The sequence below is a fragment of the Notamacropus eugenii genome, chromosome 3 (assembly GCF_028372415.1).
Source record: "Notamacropus eugenii isolate mMacEug1 chromosome 3, mMacEug1.pri_v2, whole genome shotgun sequence".
Classification (NCBI taxonomy): domain Eukaryota; kingdom Metazoa; phylum Chordata; class Mammalia; order Diprotodontia; family Macropodidae; genus Notamacropus; species Notamacropus eugenii.
Window position 1 is genome coordinate 343222987 of NC_092874.1, and position 20053 is coordinate 343243039.

Below are 20053 nucleotides of genomic sequence, written 5' to 3' on the forward strand. Positions count from 1 at the left end.
TTTTTATGAATGCAGACCTAAGAATCTGTGATAGAAGGCCCCCTATGTATTTTGGTGTGCTTACTGTAACACATAGTCAATTACCCCCCAGTATCCAGGCTTAGCCTGCACCTTCATTACCATCATACCACCAAAGTTTAACCTTAATAAAATTGAAGTCTTGTTTTTAAGGTGCACTGGTGGAGAATACTAGTGCCACATCTGCTCTGGTCCCCAAAATTGATCCTTTGGTTTTGTCTCCCAAAACAGTGGATGATGACATTGGCAAGACAACTGGTGACTGGAAAGGGCTGAAGATCACAGTAAGACTTACAATTCAGTATATGAATGTAATGCAATACTATTGTGCTATAGGAAAAGATGAACAGGAAAATTTCAGAGAGGCCTGGAAAGACTTACATAATCTGATGCTGAGTGAAAGGAGCAAAACCAGGAGAATTTTGTGCACAATAATGACCACAGTGTGCAAGAGTGTTTTATGGTAGACTTGGAATGTCATTGCAATGCAAGAACTTAAAAAAAAGGCAAAATGCTTTCCACATCCAGAGAAAGAACTATGGAATTCAATCGTAGCATGCAGCATATTATTTGGTGTGTGTGTGTGTGTGTGTGTGTGTGTGTGTGTGTGTGTGTGTGTGTATGGAATATATTTTGGTTCCTTATATGATCTGTCTCATTCATTTTAATTTTTTTACACAGCATGACTATAGTGAAAATGTATTTAATAGGAATGTATGTGTAGAACCTATATAAAATTGTATGCCGTCTTGGGAAAGAAGAGAGGAGGGAGGGGAAAGGGAGAGGAAAAAAGTCTAAGTTATATGGCAGTGATTGTAGAACACTGAAAATAAATAAAATTAATTTTAAAAAAGACACCATTCCGAACAAACAAGCCCAGATTGAATTTGCACCTTCCGTCTCAGTCTTGATCATCGATGCCCTAACGTAACTTTCTCGGTATAGAAAGAAGTAGGAATATATTAAACACAAGAAAAAGAGCAGCCTCAATGTGATCATTAGCATTACTCCATAGATAAGGCATTGATATCTCGCAAGAGATCTCTGGAACCATTGAAGAGATTCTTGGAACCATCCATTCTGGGGGCTGAAATATTGATGGCATATATTCTCATGAACAACAGTAGTACTTTGGAATTCCAGTGAATAGAAGCTACACGGAAAACTATTGCAATAAATTTGCATTTAATAACTAAAAAAAAGAATTGATAAATATAAAAAAAAATCCAGAGAAATATGGAAAGTTATAATGACCACTCTTGTCTACAGAGTAGAGTTCATGAAATTGATTTCATTTCCTTAATGACAGAAATGGGAGAATTGGGATACTAACATGAAAATGACATAGCATTTGCTGTCATACATAGTATCTCAGTTTTTCTGAATGATTTTTTTTTTTTGCTAAAGTTTTAATCTTCTTTATAAGTGATGGTTTACTGGATAAAGGAGGAATGAGAAGTATATACTTGAAATTTAATGTGATGTAAACACACACATATATGTATATATATATGTATATATATATATATATATACACACATATATACATATTTCATTTATTATTTATCTAAAATTTATACACAAACAGGCATATATTTTGTTGTTGTTGTTGTTGTTGTTGTTGAATCATTTCATTTGCATCTGACTCTTTGTAATGCCTTTGGGAATTTTCTTGGCAAAGACACTGAAGTGATTTGCCATTTCCTTCTACAATTCATTTTAAAGAGGAGGAATGGGGACAAACGAGTTTAAGTGACTTGCCCAGAGAGTGTCTGAGGCCACATTTGAACTCAGGTCTTCCTTACTCCAGTGCTCTTTCCTAATCACCCATATTTATGTATACCAACATGTGCAAATACATATATACATATATACATATATATATATACATATAAATATCTATGTGTATGTGTGTTTTATGGATTTGCGATCATTGAATATACTACAGTATGCAATTTTCTCAATATGATCCATCTTCCAACTCAATTATAAACTCTACTCATTATCCATGTGTACTTAACCATCTTTAGTTAATCTGTAATGATAGTTAAAAGAAAGTACATGCAAGATCTACTCCGAGTTAAAGAGGAAGAAATACTGAATACAAGATAAGGACAAAGGAACCATATTTAGCACCTTTTATATCACTGAATCTTTTATATGATCAAGTGAAATGTATTATCCCAATCAGTTTTTATGTTTTAAGATTTTGTTTGGTCTTTCAAAAATAAAAGCATGCAGTAAGCAATGCAATGAATATTAATATTTTATTGCATAATTTAAATTTGGTACATTAAGAGTAATACAGATTTATACCAACTTTATATTAGAGCATTCCATAACTCTTTCCACCAGAATTACAAAAATAGTCTTTTAATATTATTGTTTCATATATCTTTGGAGATGCCATGAATCTTTTCTTACTGTTTCTTTGATCTTAATATTTTTTCTGTTGCTTTCTTCCCCAAAGGAAACAAGTTCTAAGTTTTCCCTTAATCATTTCATGTTTATTTCACAGAATCATAAAATGTCAGAACTGTAAGGTATAATATTTAATAGAACCTGCATATTTTATAATTGAGGAAAATGACGACCCAACATGTGGAGTGACTGACTTTAAATTAGAGTGATAGCTAAATTAGTCCTATATTCATTTATTTAAAATAGTTTTACCATTTTATACTACCTTCCTACTAACCTACATTACAGTAGTATTGTACTTGTAGTGATTAAATCTGTCCGAAGGGAGTGAGTGTTCATTATTTGTTTTGTAATAATTTACAAGGCACAGCTTCATATTATAGATGACACTGGCAATGCTTTGCTCCTTCTTCCCTTCCAATTCCCTGCTCTTCTGAATCTGAATATTGCCATTTTGTAATCTTTAAATTTTATGATGCCCAGAACAATGTTACAATCATATTTATTGAATGGATTCTTCAGGGAATTCTGAGTTTTAGTTCACCACTAATTACCTTTCTACTTCAAGGTAAATTTTTAAAGATCATGATGGCTATGCTTTGGCAATTTTATGTTGTATAGGAAAGTAATTGAGCCGTAACACCACACACATCCCCTACTTAACTTGATGGGAAATTATCAAAGAAGAAAGAAATGGGAGGTCATTAAGCTATAAGTACTTGGGCTGCTTAATTTTCATGTTACTACTCATGGGATTTAATTATTTTTTGGTGAATTGTTGATTGATCAGTTATGTAGAAAATGTAATATTTCAAAAATGGTAGAGGTGGGCTGTGATAGGAGGACATCCAATTCAATTCAACAAATTTCCATTATGTACCACCTATTTCATGTAAAATATAGTACTAGAATCTTTATATACAAAGATATCAGAGGACCTTGGTTTGAATTCTGGCTCTGCCACTTACTGTCTTTAGAAATGTGGAGAATTTAACTTCTCCCAAGATAGTTTCCTCGGGTATAAAATGAGCACCTTGAGTTTTGTCTTCCAAGGTCTCTGCCAGATCGTAATTATTGGCACACATATGCTACATAGTCTTTTACCAATGAATTTGCAATTTGATTGGTGAGAAAGCTCCATACACAATTTACCTTCAGATGGTTAAATAGCATACTTCCAAATCCTATCTTTGACACTCAGTACCTACATGACCTTGAAAATACTGATTTCACCTATACTAGTCTCTGTTTCTTCTATAAAATCAAGGACTTGTTCTGGAAGACCTCTTAGTTTTTCATCCTTAGATCCCATGTAAATGTAAAAGAGAAGCCCTTGCCAACTGTTATCAGAAGTTTAAGGATGTAGAGACCTCTGTCACCTGAAGGCATAGCAGAAAATTTCATACCAGAAGGAGTACCTTAGTTATTGAAGGAAAGGGAAAGATTTCTACACAATGGAGAAACAGAACATTTATTGTCCACTAGATTCCTGTTATAAGCTCAGGTTAGAAGTGATTTCTAAAATTATTTTTTCATCCAAATATAAAAATATCATTTTTTCTACTTTGAACTGTAGACCAATTTTTGTACAATTTCAAAAAAAATGGACAAATGATAATGGGACCTAATCAAAATTATTTTCATTCATTATATGAACCTAAATGTAAATAAATTTATAGGCATATGTAGTGATGGAAAATTGAGGATAATTTTAATATATTTTGAAAAAATTAAATTTCTTTGTGTTACTAGCACCATTAAATATTGTCTCCTGGAATCAACACTAAAATATAATTAATTAATATATTTCCCCTAGAAAATATTCATGAGTCCACCAGCTTGAAGTGAGTCATCTTTCTGGCACTCTACTCCCTCAGTACTTTTTTCTACTGCCAGTTTCACAGCAGGCTACCGTGTATTACAGAGATCACCAGTTTGATTTACCTTCTTCAAAGCAGAATCTGTGTTTTACATGCATGATATAGCTGATAAAATAGAATCAAGTTTTGCCACATTCTGCTACCTTCCCACCAACATATAATAGAATAGTAGTTGTATCTGTAGTGATAAATCTGTCCCACAAGAGGTGAGTCTTCATTATTTACTTTGTCAAAGGTACAAGACACTGCTTCATACTGTAGATGAGCTTGGAAAGAAGTCAAGAAGTCATGTCTAAATCTTTTACACTTAAAAAAATTGTCTGGCAAAGTCATTTGACCTTTGTAAAACTGAACTTCTTTGTTTTGGAAGTGGTGTTAATGGTGCCTGTATCAGCAATTTCACAAATCATAATTTTTTTTGAGGATCAGATGAGATACAAGTAAGAAGCTTTGAAGCTTTTAAGAACTAGATAGATATCAGCTTTAATTGTTGCTGCTATTAATTTTTCCCCTCATTGGGTCTTACACAATATTTTGAACATAACTCCTCAGAGAAGATATCTTGGATTGAATTCAAATCCTATTAATGAATTTATTTTGAACTGAACTAGTCTGAAGTTTACCTTTGCCTTGTTTATGACAAATGGATTTCTGACCTAAGCAAATTAACGTGTCAGCATGGTTCCAAGAGGGCAATTGGAAGAAATCAACTTTTTCAGTGTCTTAGTATCTCCCATTTGTAGAAGAATAATACCCTGTGCAAATCATTTTCATTTAGTCACTCAGCTAATTTTAGGAGACTGTCTAGGCTATGTTTAGCTATTTATATTAATATTTGTACTGGAAAGTAACGAAATTGTGTCTGTTTTGTGATATTCACTAATCCAGACTTCTCAAAAACTGAGTCTTTCATTCATCTCAGTTTCTTGACATTTGTGATAATTAACTGCTCTTTTAAATGGGATATTTTTTACCTATTAGGAAATTGATTAATTATAATTAATATGAGCCATTAAATGATACAGTAGATAGAATGGTGGGCCTGGAGTTAGAATCAAATGAGATAATATTTGTAAAGCACATAGCACAGTTCCTGGCGCATGATACATGCTGAATAAGTGTTTATCCTCTTCTCCTACAATATATTTATGCCTTGAGAATTTTTTGCAATCTTTTCTAGATGCTGTTTCTTTTAATTACTAAATTAAACTAATAATTCTTCATCTTCAGGGAGTTTTTTAAAGTTTATTTAAAGCTATCCTTTTGAAATCAAGAAGGTACGATAGATATGTGTAGAGTGTATATGGAAGATACAGGCAGTACCTAAGGATAGGATTTCATTTGAACTTTCCTTTACTCTTGGAGCAGCTAGCATAGATGACTGGTATTGAAATCAGAAAGAACTTTCTGAGTCCAAATATGATCTCAGACATTTGCTAACTCTGTGACTCTAACTTGATTTGCCTCAGTTTTCTCTTCTGTGAAATGAGCTAGAGGAGGAAATAGCAATCCAGTCCAGTACCTTAACAAAGAAAACCCCAAATGAGGTCACAGAGAATTGATCATGCCTGAAAAATAACTCAACAAAAGGATGCCTTTGGTAGAAGAACTATATTTTTTGAACCCCATAAAGTGACTGGAAATTTTCAAATAAGACATCAGAAATTTTCAAGTAAAACATCGGAATATAGTACAAGGAAGTTATTCTAGCTAAAGTCAAGTTGAAAAATCAATGTTTTTATGATAGAAATAGGATGGTTTGTTATGGATCTTAGCAAATTACTGTTAAATATCACTAGCATATATCATGTTAAAGGTTATTGTGAAACAGAATAGGTTTTGCTTTATTGTTTAACATTTTAGTGAAATTCAAATATCTTTTTTTAGGGAAGCAGTAATGGGCTGGTTAATGTTTAACAGCTTGGAATGGCGGGAGTGCACTCATGATAGACTTTTAAGTTTGATTAGCTTTATTGATGCTTTCTTAAGTTGAGATACTAATAAAACAATAATTCAAACCCTACTTTTAAAGTGTTTTACAATTGCCAAAGTGTAAATAAATAATCATACTGAAAATTTAACAGTGACTTAGAGTGCTATATCAGGTAACAAAACTGCTCAGACAGTTTTTTTGCCCTTTTCAACTGGTTTTTAAACAGGAGGCAAATGCATTAGTTTGTTTTATTCTTCAAATTGTCAGAATCACTCTTTATGGATGAATTCCTTCTACCTTTGAAAAATCTTTGTTGATGCAAGGCTGGAGAGTTTAGAGTGACTTAATTAATGGGTTACTGTGACTGAGGGATTAGTGTTATGAACAAGATACGTTTTTATTAAGCTATCTTCCCAGAAAACATGTCAGAGACTTTGTAATTACTTAAAGAGAATTTGAAATCATAGGGAAATTATTTTAGAAATTATACATAGATGAAACACGAGAGAGAAAGAGGGAGAGAGACAGAGAGGGAGAGAGAGAGAGAAAGAGAGGGGGGGGTAACCAGCTAATGGAAGTTAGACTGCTGTCTAATGGAAATTACCAGATCAGACTTGTGTTAAAACTCTGGTTTTAAACCTAATGGCCTGCTTATTTACTCCTGCCAGTCATTTTAATCGAAAGTTATGAATACAGTCATATTTGTGGTGAAGCCAAGGGGATGAAAAATGCTGCTGTTTGTTCATTGGTCCAAAGGTTTAGTATATGTTTTGGAATATTTCACCTTTTTAATAATACCTTTTGGAATTTTTAAATTTAGTTTTCAACATTCATTTCCATGATTTTGAGTTCCAAATTTTCTTCCCATTATAACTAGTGAGAGAAATATGAGGAAAGAATAAGAGAGAGAAGATAATATGCTTCAATCTGCCTTCAGACTCCATAGTTGTTTTTATTTTCCTGTATGCAGACAGCATTTTCCATCATGAATCTTTTGGAGTTGAACTGTTCTGATTCTTTTTTTTTTTTTTTTGAGGTAATTGGAATTAAGTGACTTGCCTGGGGTCACACAGCCAGTAAGTGTCTGAGGCCAGAATTAAACTCAGGTCCTTCTGACTCCAGGGCTACAGCTCTGTCTAGCTGCTCCTGAATATTTCCCCTATTTTTTATATTTTATATCCATGCTTATGTCATAGTGCAAGTAGGAATAAAAGGGTAATTCTAAGAAATAGCTGATATAATGTGAGCTGTTACATGTATTAAACAATCTCTTAATAAGCTTAAACTTTTTCATATATTGTCTTAGTGAATTAGCAATTCATTGAGAATAGATTCCAAGTGATCTGATACACCACTGAATTATCTAGACTGTACTTGTGCAAGTATAAGAGCCTTCTGCAGAAGTCATAAAATCTGATCTTAAACCGTTTAACTAACTTAATAACCAAAGCATGTTGATAATAACGTTAATTTTAGTGGATACTATAATGTCTGAATTTGTCATGATTTTTGTGCTAATCTAGCATCTACCACAGTGCTTTAATCATAGCACACTGAGATTTTATTTTCTATGCTATAGAAAATTCATAGTTTATTTCTGTCATAAAAAGAAATCTGAACCAAGTTCTACAGAAGAAGGAATAGGAATATTTAGTTACCATGAGGGTGAATGACTTCTCCATCAACATATCTGTGATTATACTGAATATTTATCCAATATTAATATAAATTTATATAGTATATTATTGATTATAAACATAAATCAAATTTTTATTTTTATTTACTACAGATAGAAGGACATTTGTATTTCCCAGTTCAAATTACTATAGAGGAATATGTCTGTCACTGTCTATGGCTATTCTTTGCCATTTTAGGTTTCTATTCAGTTTAATGAGGGAAAGATTGAAATAGGAAACATCTCTACTCCCAAGAAATCATTCAAATAAAGACAGTGTAAATCACACCACTTCCCATAGAAAATAAACATTTAGTGAACTGTTTGATACAGGAATGTTTTCAAATGATAGCAGCTTGAGTCCTGGATAATTGTATCTGTTTTGAAAGCTAGAGGGATGTGTAAAAAGCCCTGTCCTCCAAGCTTTCAATTTTTGCCATGCAAAAAAAAAAAATATACATAATTGGTCCTTAAGCTCATTCACTAGCACAATCAGAATTGTTTTGCTCATTCCCCACTGGCATGTTTGGTTAAATATATTTCTAAAAGAGCTAAATGGTGGTAGTTACACAATTTCCCCAGATACACTCAGCTGAGGAAAACTGTGCAAAACGAATTGATCTTTTCTTCATATACTTCGTATGCTTCTCCATCCAATGCAATCTAACCAGGCTTTTAAAAATGTGCTTCATCCTAAAGTTTCAAAAGTTTTGTTGCAAATATCCTATTAGTGTTAACTCATTATACTTCCTTCCCTTTGTGATGTTTGTTGATCATATTTATTTTTAAAAGATGGCTACATCCCCTTTATTCACCAACTATCCACTAGAAAATACACTATTCTTTGCCTACTAACTGTAGCCTCTTATTTTATTAAACCATCTCACTTTACATAAAAGATTAAAAGTTAGTCCATTAGTTATTAGAAAATAATTTTAACTCTTTCATGTGCAATGAAATAATCTAATAAAATAAAGAATCTTCAGTCTCTTAGCTGATTCTAAATAGTATGGAGTTGGGAGAGCAAGAAAAATAAGATTCTTTTGCTGTTTTTGTTTATGCCAAGAAGGATAATGCCTCTGAATAAATGATTAAGGAGGATTTTTCCCACTCATTGTTGGGTCTGCTCATTGAGGGAGGTTTGATGATGGGAGTTGTTTTGTAGGAGGGTCCCAAGTACCCTTTGATTTTTCTGCTGAGGCACTGGGTCGGAGGGTCACCCACCCACTCTGAAAAGTGTATAAATACTCAGAGGGTGAGGTTTTATTTTGGGGCTTACTGACTTAAAGTGCTTACTTGGCCAGACGAGGACTCTGGGAAGCCACTAAGAATCCCCACACTCCCCCCCCCCCCATACATACACACATCACTTGGAAAACCCAGATATGTGTACTTTCCTCTCTGCTATCTATGGTCAGACAGTTGCACTTGTCTGTTGAATTGTAATGTTGTATGTTTTGATTATAGTCAGACAGAGGAAGCCATGTTTGTTGATCTTTGATTTCTCTGTATTTTGTCTGAAGTTCAGGGTGACTTTTTCTCCTGAACTAACTGAATGATACATAAGTGCAAGAGTGAGGATTTGGACCTTTTTTCTCTGGCTGCTCATCCAGCATTCATACTATAGTTATGTCACTGTTCTGACATTGTGCCATTTATTATTATTTCCTTCCTCAAAGGTTATTCTTAGGAAAGCCCTCAGAGAGGTATAGAAATGCAATTCTTTTTGTTTAGAATTATTATTGCTTCAACATAATATTTTGACTTCATGATCAAATTTATGATTTTCAAAATTAATTTGTTCTTATCTCAACCTTTATATATGATTTTTCAATAGGTGTAGTAATTAGTCACTCAGTGAGCATTTGTTAAGCACCTACTATGTGCCAGACACTGTGCTAAGTGGTAGAGACACAAAAAAGGTGGGTGGGGTCCCTGCTCTTCATGAACTTGCAGTTTAATGGAGGAGAGAACATGCAAACAACTATGGATAATCAAGATATGTACAAGAATTGGGATAATATCAGAGAAAATGTGTCAATATCAAGGAGGACTGGGAAAAGTTTCATGAAAAAGTTAGGATTTGACCTGGGATTTAATAAAAACGAGGGATTCTAGGCAGTAGGTAAAAGGAAGTAGAGAATTTCAGGCATGGGGGAAAGCCAGCAAAATTTCCTCAAGTTGGGGATGGAGTGTCGTACGTGATGAACAGCAAGAAGACCAGTGATACTGGATACTGAAGACCAGTAAGTGGAAAGGAGTGAGGTTTAAGAAGACTTAGGAAGGGACCAGGTTATGAAGGGCTTTAAAATTCTAGATAGATAGATAGATAGATAGATAGATAGATAGATAGATAGATAGATAGATAGATAGACAGATAGATAGATACAGGTATAGATAGATATAGCTACATCAAAATATCTATCTAGATATCTAGACCTATAGTCATCTCTATCTATCCAATATTTGATTCTGGGGGTAATTGTAAACCAATGGAATTTATCAATTTGATAACTTATTTGAAAATGAATTTGTGTGGGGAGGGACTTGAGGCAAGGAGACAAACAAGAGGCTATTCCAACAGTAAAGGTATGAAGTGAGAAGAATTTGCCTCACGGCCTTGCAATATCAGAGAAGGGAGTATTTATGAGTGATGTTACGAAGGTATAAAGGATAAGATGTGACAAAAGATTGAACATAGAATTGGGGGCAGAGAGTGAGAAGTAGAAGATGTTACCTAGTTTCTGAGTTGGGGTGACTGGGAGAATGGTGCCAATAGAGGAAGTCAGGGAGAGGGAAGGGTTTGGGAGAAAAGACTTATTGAGTTTAAGATGTTTACAAGATAGTTCGACTTGCGCAATAGGCAATGGAAGATATGAGACCAGACATCAGGAAAGAGATTAGATCTGGAAAATAGATCTGAGAATCATGCATATAGATGATAATTGAATACAGGGAGGTGATGAAGTCAAACAAAATACTATATAGAGAGAGAAGAAGTGGGATTGAATTGGGGCAAAATAATGCTTGTAGAATATGTCTATAAATGATGAAAATTTCCCTTACTCAAGTGAGCATGATTTATTCACATGAAGAAGTAGTAGCTGTTCTGGTAAGAGCTTGGTTGCTTTTTTAGCCCTACCCCTTGCCCTTTTGTGGGGGATATCAGTAATTCAAAGCTCCTCCTTTTGGTAATGGCTTTCTCCCTTTTCACTCCTTCAGCTCCACCCCATTTAAGAACAGTTTTCCTTTCAAACTAGCTAATAGAAAGCAATGGAAAGGAAAAAAAATGTCAAAATATCACCTCTTATAACAGCCTAGTTGTCACAGGTTCCCTTAAATAAAAATTATTAAATTCATGGCCTCAGAAGGGGTAAAATTATGTTTCTCTACCTGCTCTGAAAAGTATAAAGAATCATAAATAAATCATAGTTGTAGATTCTCTCTCTGTTTATCTCTCTGTGATTCAGTCTCTCCATCTCTCTCTCTCTCTCTCTCTCTCTCTCTCTCTCTCTCTCTCTCTCTCTCTCTCTCTCTCTCTCTCTCTCTCTCCTTTTATTCCTACTGCCTTTTTGTCTGCTGCATTTGAATCTTAAAACCTATACCCTCAATGCAATGACCACATTTATCTTGAAAAATCAACTGGGCAAAAATAGGAAATAGAAAGCTAATATACTCTTAAGAAAAAGAAAGGATAGTCACAGTTCTTTCTGGAAGAGAGAGATGAAAAGGAAAAAAAAAAAACGAGTTGAGGAATCATCAGCCTTTTTTTCAGTTCCCTTCAGGGATTCCATCAAAAAAATGGATACCTCCAGACACACCTCATAGGCCAAGTTTCTATATTGGCGTCTTCATTGCTGCAATTGTGTTCTTGCTTCCATAGACAAGGCTTCTTTCCTCAGGGTCTCCCACTCTGAGAGTATTGTCCACAATACTTTCTGTACCACCACTTTTTTCACGTTACTGACATCTGGGCTGTCTTTTTATTCATGTCTGGTACGCAGAGTTGGGGGTTAGTGAGAGAGGCTGGGAAACTCTTGCATCAGAACTGTGGCTTCCACTTTTCCCTAAAGTTAGCAGAATTACTCTCAGTCACAGTCTAGCCCCTGTTGGGTCCATGCTAAAAACTTTTTTTTTTGTTTTAGAAGAGAAATGTGGAAGTATTTCCTGTCCACCAGCAAACATTTGTCTCCTGTGACATTTATACGGCTTTCAGAAATTTGATTAGTTCCCTTTATCTATAGAATGCTGTCTAAAAGGTTAATCTGGCATTTAAGACCTCCACAATCTGGTCCATGCTAACTTTGTTAAATTAATATTCTACTACACCCCTTCACTATTGACAAAGTCATCATTATCCCAGAATATATGATGTGCACTGCCACTTTGATTTCCTGGACCATACCACTTACCTTCCAAGGGATATTATTAGTCTTACTACCTATCTGTGATTTACCTAGATCTAAGTCATCTGAGAAACTTTTCTTCTCTGCTCTGATGCATAATACCTAACTCAATAACCAATGTTTTTTATAAGGAGCTCTGAGCAATACCTAGCACATAGTCGGCATTTAATAAATGCTTATTCCCTTCCCCTTCTAAATATCTCTCTTGCTTATTATCTGCATATACTAAAAACCTGAAATCTATGTAGTCTTAAGGTTTTTTTTTAATATGCTCTGCTTTCATAACTTAATGGAAAACTCCCTGAGAACAGGAAAGTGTTTGATTTTTTATCCTTAGTTCCAGAGAGAGAGAGAGAGAGAGAGAGAGAGAGAGAGAGAGAGAGAGAGAGAGAGAGAGAGAGAGAGAGAGAGAAAGTTACATATATAGATATAGGTATGGATAGATAGATAGTTATACTTATATGTTGGCTATATAGTTATTTATTTGTAGTTGAGTGATGAAATGTCACTCAATACGTTTGTTTGTTGATGATTAATAATTTCACAAGAATTAGACTCTATGTTCCAGGCAATATTCTTAGCAATAGGGCATGACAGAAAGACAAAAATTAAACTCCCCCTGGCCTCAAGGAGTTTAATTTGTTTGGAGGAAATGAGACCACATATACTTAGAGAAGTACAAAAAAAATTAGATAAATTTTCTTTGGAGGTAGAATGCACTAACCATTAAAGGTATCATTGATTTCAAGGAAGCAAGGGCTTCTAAGAGGAGATAGTGTATTTAAGGGATGGCAGATAGCTAGTACAAAGGCACACAGAAAATAGACTTATGTGTGAGCAACAAAGAAGCACTTTGACCCAAATCTTTGAGTGTAAAAACTGGAAGCAGTATGTAAGAAACTTGAAAAGTTTGGTCTGGGACAGTTTGTGAAAGACTTAAAAAGCTAAGCTGAGGAGTTTCCATTTGGTTGTAGAGACAATAGGGAGACATTGAAATGTATAGAATAGAGGAATAATGTGATTAAAATTATAATTTAGGAGAATCATTCTAGCTATATGAATTAAAGAAAGGAGAGACTCAAAGCAAGGAAATGATTTAGGAGACTACTGCAACAGTCTAGGTTAAGTCTGGTACAAGCATGGCCATATGAAAAGAGAAAAAAGGAAGGATGAAAATGATATTACAGATGTAGAAATCATAAGCTTTGGCTGCTACTTGCATGTATAGTTTAGGGGAGTATAATGAATCAAGCATAGTGCTGTAGTTTTGAGCCTGGGTGACTGGAAAGATGTCTGTACTCTCAAAAGAAACAGGGAATTTAGAAGACAGGTGAGTTTGTAAGGGAAAATAATACATTATATTTTGGATTTATTGAGATAATGTTGATTAATTCCACCCCATTTCAACATAGTTATAGGTGAACACCAATCCAAAACTTGGTATGTCTATATGCCTGTATGTTTAGATATCATCTCCACAGTTAGAATATAATCTTCTTGAGGCCATGGTGGTTAATAAAACAGAATTCAGCACAGCTTCAGTCAACTAAAAAAAATCCTAAAAACTCAATGGATTTTGTACAATAATAATTGAATTCAATAGGTAATAATAAATATGAAAAAAAATCCCCAAACTTTAAGATGCATAAGGTTTCTTGGGATACATTTTCTAGCACACAAAATTCTGGTATAAATTTCATCACACTGTACTCTTTATGGAAATACAGAAAAACTTAAATATTTGAGGAAATATTTAGTGCTCATATCTGGGCTATGCCATTATATTTAATATGACAATGCTACCAATTTAACTTACACTTTTAATGCTCTACCAATCAAATAATTAAAGAAATGTCATATAGAACTTGAAAAAATAAAAAAATAGAAAAACAACAGATCTAAAAATCAAGAGAAATGAGGAGAATACTTAGAGATAAATGGAGAATAGCACTTGCAGACCTCACAATATATAATAAGGCATCCATCATCAAAATTGTCTGATACTGCTTAAAAATAGAAAGGTAGATTAGATGGAACAGACTGGAAAAGAGAACAGAAACAATTTATTTCAATAATGCAGCATTCAGTAAACTAGAAAACAAATTACTTAGGAAAAAACTCCCTATTTGATTAAAAGAAACTAAGAAAACTATAATTCATGCTGTCATAAATTTGGCTCAGGCAAACATTTTATACTATATTCCACACAATATTCTAAATGAATATAAGAACATAATATTTAAGATCACACTACCACAAATAGAAAAAAAACTAATTTTTTACCTTTCACAGAAATGAATAGGGGATGCATTTGTAATCAAATGCCAATTCGAGGCAATTACAAAAGATAAAATATATAACTTTAATGAGAAGAAACTGAAAAGTTGCTGCACAAGTAAAACTAATGTGCCCAGGACAAAATGGGAAGTATTCAAATGGGAAAAATAGTCTTGTGTATCAAAAGTCTTTGATATGGAATCAGTCAAACATTTCACACACACACACGCACACACACAGAGACACACACACAATGTCCATGACTATGGTATATCGTGAATATTTTCAGACTTTATCAAAGCAATTATTCTGATTTTAAGACTTTATTTTTGTCCTTAAATAATAATTTGCTATGTATGATGGGTTTTCATGAAGGAGGGAAGGCTATTTGGGGAAATTATAGTAGTATTAAAAAAAGTAATCAATTTCTTTTAAAAATGTTAAGAAAGACATGAAACCCAAGATAATTGTGGAGACTCTTAGAAATGCGCTTAGTGATCAGGCTAAGATGAATTTTGTCCCAAAGTAATAAAAGTATTGATATCTCTGCTATATGAGACATTATTAACTGCTTTTGAAAGAATCTGGTTAATGTATACACAAAGTATCACATCATTGGAGTTTATCAAATGACATATTTTTAAATATAAAATATACTACATTCTGTAATTCATGATCCAATGAGCTTGATTTCATATACTGGTAAAGTTGTAGAATTATGTTACTAAATCAATAATGACCATTTAGTTAAGGATGTGATGATCACAGAAAGTTACCATGGTTTCATCGAAAACAGATCCTGTCAGGTTAATTTCATTTCTTTTTTGATAGAGTGACTACAGACATAATAGCTTAGTAGGATTGCTGATGGGCATATAGATGTAGTTTATCTTGTTTTCAACATAACATTTGAAAAAGAATGTCATGATATTTTTTATGGGTAAGATGAAGGAATGTGGGCTATTTTTAACAGCAGTGAGTGTGCTTTGGTATAAGCACACCAAACACCCTCGACCAGTTACTTGTCTAATTATTTTACTAATTGTCTCAACTGTAGTTCAAAGGCAATCAAGAGATATGGATATTCTGTCTCATCAACTGATTAGCTTTATTTTGTTTTTAAAACCTAAGAAACTTCTTTTGTAATAAACTTTTCTCAATATTAAATAGCATGGAAATAGAAAAACATAATTTCACTGGTTATATACAGTTAACAGATAATGTAACTATACATATATGTATATTCATGTATCTATATCTGTATACATATATATAGAGAGATACCAAAATATATGTATGTATATGTGTATATGTATGTATGTATATACAAATGACACAAATGTATACACCCATTGTGAAAATGCACATACATCTGTGTATATGTGACAGAGAGAGAGAGAGAGAGAGAGAGAGAGAGAGAGAGAGAGAGAGATTTCAGCAATGTGTCTTTCACCTCTAGAATTTCACAACGAGAAGAAACTCTGACCATTGACTACAGCTTCTAATTCTTCCAAAAGAGAGAAATCCAATTCAGTCATTCAGTCAACAAGCATATACTAAGCACTTTTTATGTGCCAAGAATGGTACTAAGTCTTGGGAATAGCTAGAAAGGCAAATACAATGCCCCTCCTCTAAAGGGACTCAAATTCTCAGGGAGCGGGGTTACAACATGCAAACAAGTATATACAAGATATATACAGAGTAAACTGAATATAATCCCAGAAGGACAAGACTAGCAGTACATGAAGCATGGAAATTATGTAGATGTTGCTGAATCATAAAGCTTGTGGAGAGGAGTTGGCATGAAAGAAAATGTGACAAATGGATATGGGCAAGTTAATGAAAGGCTATCAATAGCAAACAGATGATTTTATATATGATCTGTGAGGTTACAGATTGGATTTGGTTGAGTAAAGGGTTAGGAAAATCACTGTTTTTGAGAAGAGAATGACTTGAAATCGGTAGAGACTTGGGGCAGGCAGACCAACCAGAAGTTCATTTCAATCATCCAGTCATACCATAAGGAAAGAATATATTTGAGTGGTAATCGTGAGTGGAAAGGGGGGGGGGGGAGAATATAAGAAAAATCTTGTGAAGGAAGATAAATCAAAACTTGGAAAGAGATTTGACATGTAGAGGGGGAATAAAAGCACAGTTACTGACATCAAGGTTTTGGTCATGGAGGACTGAGAAGATGGTAATGTGCTTGACCATAATGGTGGATCTAGGAAGAAAAGAAGGTTTTGGGAGGATTGTAATTAATTCTCTTCTAAATATGTTGATTTTGAGATACTTACAAAAACCAGTACTAGGTATATGAAATGAAGTTTATTATATAACTCTGGAGCTTATGAGAGAAATTAGGCCTGAAAATATAGAACTGGGAATCATCTACAGCAAAATAATATACAAATATGTGGCAACTGATTAATTCGCTAAGAATCATAATATATGAGGGAGTGGAGCCAAGATGGTGGGATAGAAGCAGGGACCTGCCTGAGATCTCCCCTGAAACCCCTAAAATACCTGTAAAAATAACTCTAAACAAATTCTAGAGTAGTGGAAGCCAGAAAATGACAAAGTGAAACAGATTTCTAGACCAAGAGAGTCTGGAAGGTTGATAGGAAGGGTCTATTGCATTGAACTTGAAGGGGAGCACAGACCAGCGTGACACAGATGAGACTGGAGAAGGCCTTAGAGCACTGAATTACTGGCAGTTATAGCAGGTTCTGGACTTCTCAACCCACAAAACACCAAAGACAACTTCAAAGTTCAGTGGGAAAGCTCTTTCACCAGAATGAGAGAAGAATGTGGTCAGGCCCCAGCCTCAGTCTCAGTCTCAGAGTGGTAGCAGCAATTGCTGCAGCAGCTGCTACTTCTGGAGCTCTCAGTGTGCAGATGGTGGGGGAATTGTTGGTTGCTCTGGGTCACAGCCCTGGATGGTGGTCCTGGGACTAGGAGGAGCACTGACATGGCAGAGCTGATAGTGGCTGTGCAGAAAAAATCCTACTGGCAGTTCTAGGGCAGAAAAGAGTTTTTGTGTTTGCTCACAGATCAGGGGGCAGGCCAGGAGAGGAGTCAACACCTCTCCTTTGATCATAACACTTTCAAGGAACTGAGAATTTATAGGTCCCTAGAGATATCTCTGAAAGAGCTGTACAAAACTCTTGAAACTTGAGGCAGTACACTATCCACTTAACAAAGAGCTCACAAAAAGAGGAAAAATAAGACTATAGAAAGTTACCTTCTCGGCAAAAAGGCAGTTTCTTATAACGAGGAAGATCAAAGAATACAACCAGAGGAAGATAGCAAGGTCAAGGCTCCAAAGCCTCCAAGAAAAATATGAAATGGTTTCATTCCATGGAAAAACTGAAAAAGGATTTTGAAAATCAAATAAGAGAAATAGAGGAAAAATAGTGAGGAAAAACGAGAGCGATGCAAGAAAATCATGAAAAACAAGTCAACAGCTTGCTAAAGGAGATTCAAAAAAAATGCTGAAGAAAATAAAGTCTTAAAAAATAGACTAACGCAAGTGGCAAAAGATGTTCAAAAAGTCAATGAGGAGAAGAATGCTTTAAAAAGTAGAAGTGGACAAATGGAAAAGGTGATTCAGAAGTTCACTGAAAAAATAATTCCTTCAAAATTAGATTGGAGCAAATGGAAGCTAATGACTTTATGAGAAATCAAGAAAATACAAAACAGAACCAAAAGAATGAAAAAATAGCAGACGATTATGAAACATCTTATTGGAAAAGCAATTTTTCTGGAAAATAAATTCAGAAGAGAGAATTTAAAAATTAATCCTCTACCTGAAAATTATGATTAAAAAAAAGAGCCTAGACATCATCTTTGAAGAAATTATCAAGGAAAACTGTCCTGATATTCTAGAACAAGGGGATAAAATAGAAATGGATCCATAGATCACCTCCTGAAAGAGATCCTAAAAAGAATACTCTTAGGAATATTGTAGTGAAATTCCAGAGTACCCAGGTCAAGGAGAAAATATTACAAGCAGACAGAAAGAAACAATTCAAGAATCATGGAAACACAAGCAGGATAACACAAGATTTAGCAGTATCTTCATTAAGGGATCTGAGGGCTTGGAATATGATATTCCAGATGTCAGAGGAGCTAGGATTAAAACCAATAATTACCTACCCAGCAAAACTAAGTATAATAATACATCAGGGGAAAAAGTGGAATTTCAATGAAATATAGAACTTCCAAGCATTCTTCTTGAAAAGACTAGAGTTGAATAGAAAATTTGGCTTTCAAATACAAGAATCAAGAGAAACATGTAAAGGTAAACAGAAAAGAAACTTCAAAGGGACTCATTAAAGTTGAACTGTTCACTTTTCCACATGGAAAAATGAAATTTGCAACTCATAAAACCTTTCTAAGTTTTAGGGTAGTTGGAGGGACTATGTATACCTATACACACGCACACACATATATGTATATAAATATATATGTGTGTGCATATATGTATATTATATGTGTGTATGTTGGTACGTATGTATATATACAAATACATACTTACATACATATGTTAGTGGAAGAGGGAAGAGGTGAGAGGAAATAAATGTGCCTTACTGTCATCAGATTTGGCTTAAGGAGGGAATAACATGGATTTAATTGCGGATGGAAATCTATATCACCCTGCAGGAAGGCAGGTGGAAGGGGATAGGAGAGGGAGGATAATAGAAGGGAAGACAGATTGGGGGAAGGAGTAATCAGAAGCAAACATTATTGTGGGGGCAACAGGTCATGAGAAAGAATGGAACAACTTGAGGACAGGACAGGATAAAGGAAAATGTTCGTCTAACACATAACTGTTATGGAAATGTTGTGTATGGCAAACATGTATGACCTATATCGAATTGTTTCCTTTCTCTATGAGGGTGGCTAGGGAGGGAAAAGGGGACAGAAGGTAGAACTCAAAGCTTTAAAAATGAACATTAAAAATTGTTTTTACATGCAACTGGGAAATAAATTTAACAGGCAATGGGATATAGAAATCTATCTTGCCCTATAGGAAAATAGAAGGGAGGAGAATGGGAGGAGGGGAATGATAGGGAGGGCAGATTTGGGAAAAGGGTGATTGGGGTGTATGGTGTCCTGGGGTGAAGGGAGGGGAGAGATGGAGAGAAAATTTGGAATTCAAAATCTCGTGAAAGTGAATGTTGAAAACTGAAAATAAATTATATTAAAAATAAAAAAAATTATAGGTAAAAAAAAAAGAATGATAGTATATAAGGGGGGATTTTAAACTCTGTGTATCTGTGTGTGTGTGCGTGTGTGTGTGTGCGTGTGTGTGTGTGTGTGTGTGTGTGTGATGAACCCCACTGGAAGTTTGGATGAAATCTATGGATTATCAATATATAAATACATGAAATAAAATGCATATGATTTCAGAGGAAATCCATTCCATGAAATAGTTATC

At 34.4% G+C, this 20053-nt stretch overlaps 1 protein-coding gene across 3 annotated transcripts in view; it reads left to right on the top strand.

The window, feature by feature from the left end:
* PRR16 (proline rich 16) overlaps nt 1-20053 on the top strand; it is a 368540-nt gene that overhangs the window by 240506 nt on the left and 107981 nt on the right. The window contains exon 3 of one of the 3 annotated variants that reach the window (XR_011964417.1): nt 250-19668. The exons of the other annotated variants lie outside the window; for them this stretch is intronic. The gene's annotated coding sequence lies outside the window, so the exon portion shown is untranslated. Of the gene's footprint in view, nt 1-249; nt 19669-20053 lie in introns of those variants that run through there. 3 annotated transcript variants of the gene reach the window in all.